Raw genomic sequence first — 2,720 nt, forward strand, 5'->3', positions numbered from 1 at the left:
AGGGAGCCCGGGCGCGGGGCGCGGGCGGCGGGCGGCCTCCTTACCTGCAGCCGGCCGAGCAGCGCCAGCAGCGCCAGCGGCGCGGGCAGCGGGCGGCGCCGCCGGGCGCGCGGTGCCATGGCGCGGAGGGCGGGGGACGGTGGCCCGCTCTGCGGCCTCTGCTGCCCGCGCGGCGGCCCGGGACCTCGGGTCCGCCCGCTCCGCCCTGTCCCAGCCCCGCCCCGCCCACCCCCGGGCACCCTCCCTGTCGGCGCTGCGCCCTCCTCAGGCCGCGCCCGGCGCAGGGCCCGGGCTAGGAGGCGACGCCCGAGTCCAGCGCGCTGGGGGTGCTGGGGGTGATCCGGGGGCTCTCGCCGCGCCCCCGCGGAGCTCCTGCCTTCGGGAGGCTCCCGCAGACACTGCGGGCCCGCATCCCCGGACTGTCGGGGGCACACTCCCCGGAAAGAAGGTAGCCCGGTGGCCCCGGCCAGCCTCGCGCGCGCCCCGAGCCCGCGCTCACCCTTCCAAGCCGGGACCTCCCGAAGCGAATGCCCAGCGACCAAAGGTCACGCGGAGAACTCCTCGCGATCACTGCCGAGGGCGCGGGTTCAGTTCCCTGGTGGGGAACTCAGCTCAGTTCAGTCCAGTCCAGTCGGTCAGTCGTGTCCGACTCTGCGGCCCCATGGACTGCAGCCCGTCAGGTTCCTTTGTCCATCACCAACTCCCAGTGCTTGCTCAGGCTCAGTCCATCGAGTGGGTGATGCCATCCAACCACCTCATCCTCTGTCGTCCCCTTTTCCTCCCGCCTTCAGTCTTTCCCAGCATCAGGGTGTTTTCAAATGAGTCGGCTAAGACCCCACAAGCGGCGCGCCTCGGCCAAAGAAGAAAAGAAAGAGCAGCCTGGCTGACAGCAGAGCAGGGCAAGCTCTTGGAGTGTCAGAGACACTTATGTCAGAAGTGTCAGAGACACCCCTCTAAGCCCTCCCCACTTGGGTGCTTGTGCTAAGTTGCTTCAGTCGTGTCCAGTCTTTGCGACCCCATGGACTGTAGCCCGCCAGCTCCCTCTGTCCGTGGAACTCTCCAGGCAAGAATACTTGAGTGGGTTGGCTTGAGGTTTCAACAGCCTAATGAATGGGAGAAAATATTTGCAAATCACGTAGCCGATAAGGGAACCCCCTTATCGGCTGTTTACACAGACGGTAAACAATCTGCCTGCAATGCAGGAGATCCAGGTTCGAACTCTGGGTCGGGAAGATCCCCTGGAGGAGGGCATGACTGCCCGTTCCAGTATTCTTACCTGGAGAATCCCATGGACAGAGGAGCCTGGTGGGCTATAGTCCAACAGTCCATGGGGTCGTGAAGAGTCGGATACGACTGAGCAACTAACACGTACTTCGATGTGATTATAAATACGGTAAAATTTAAGTCTGGCTATTTGTTTTCTATTTGTTCCACCTTTGCTCGTTTTTTTTCTTACCTTCTTTTGGATGATTTGAGTATTTTTAGGGTTATGTTTTTTTCTCCATTGGTAGCTTATTTTATATCTCTTGTTTGTTTTGTTGTTTTAGTTCTGGGTTTACAACATGACTGTATGACATGACAGTTTACCTACAGATGAAATTCTGCCGCTCTAGGTATACGGTTGGAGAAGGCAATGGCACCCCACTCCAGTACTCTTGCCTGGAAAATCCCATGGACGGAGGAGCCTGGTAGGCTGCAGTCTATGGGGTCCTGAAGAGTCAGACATGACCGAGAGACTTCACTTTGACTTTTCACTTTCATGCGTCGGAGAAGGAAATGGCAACCCACTCCAGTGTTCTTGCCTGGAGAATCCCAGGGACGGGGGAGCCTGGTGGGCTGCCGTCTATGGGGTCGCATAGAGTGGGACATGACTGAAGCGACTTAGCAGCAGCAGCAGGTATACGGGAAGAACCTTACAACAGCACACTTCCGTTTCCCCTCCCGCCTTGGGCTACTGCAGTCATGCTGGTTCCTTTACTTTGTGACTCCCTCCTGGGCAGCCTGATGGGTACACTGCCAGTTACTTTTCTGCTTTTTGGAAAGCAATCTGTAGTGTTTGGTTAAAAAAAAATTAAAAGTGCAAATATCCTTTGGCAAAGCAATTCCATATCATAGTAGAAAAAGCTAGTTACAGAGTAATATCGTCCCATGTCTGTAAAAAGTAATAAAAAAAAAACATGATTTTACTTATCTAAGCAAAGGAAGTTTCTGGAGAGACAACAATAGCAAATACTAATAGCATATTTACACTTACAAATTCATTCAATTCTTGCAACAGCTTCGCAAGGAATACTAAACCCTTTCTACAGATGAGGAAACCGAGGCATAGAGGCTAATAACTTACCTAGGGTCACCTGCAGTAAATGCCAGAGCTGGAATTCAAACCTTGGCTGTCTGGCTCTGGAGTGCATCTTATTACTAAGCACCAACTTCTCCCCAGGTTTTAAAAATGGAACTACAGTTGATTCACAACACTGCGTTAGTTTATATAGTGATACTGCGTTAGATATATAGTAAAGTGATTCAGTTATGTTTATTTTTCAGACTTTTTTCAGTTCTAGGTTACTACAAGGTACTGCGAGTGCTATACCGTAAGTCCTCGTTGCTCACCTGTTTTAAATACAGTGGGTGTATGTCTGTTGATCTCATCTCCAGATTTATCCCTTCTCCCCTTTTCCCTTTGGTAACCATAAGTTTTTTTCTATGCCTGTAAGTCGGTT

This window comes from Bison bison, unplaced genomic scaffold, assembly GCF_000754665.1.
Source record: "Bison bison bison isolate TAMUID 2011002044 unplaced genomic scaffold, Bison_UMD1.0 scf7180017864349, whole genome shotgun sequence".
In the NCBI taxonomy this organism is placed as follows: domain Eukaryota; kingdom Metazoa; phylum Chordata; class Mammalia; order Artiodactyla; family Bovidae; genus Bison; species Bison bison.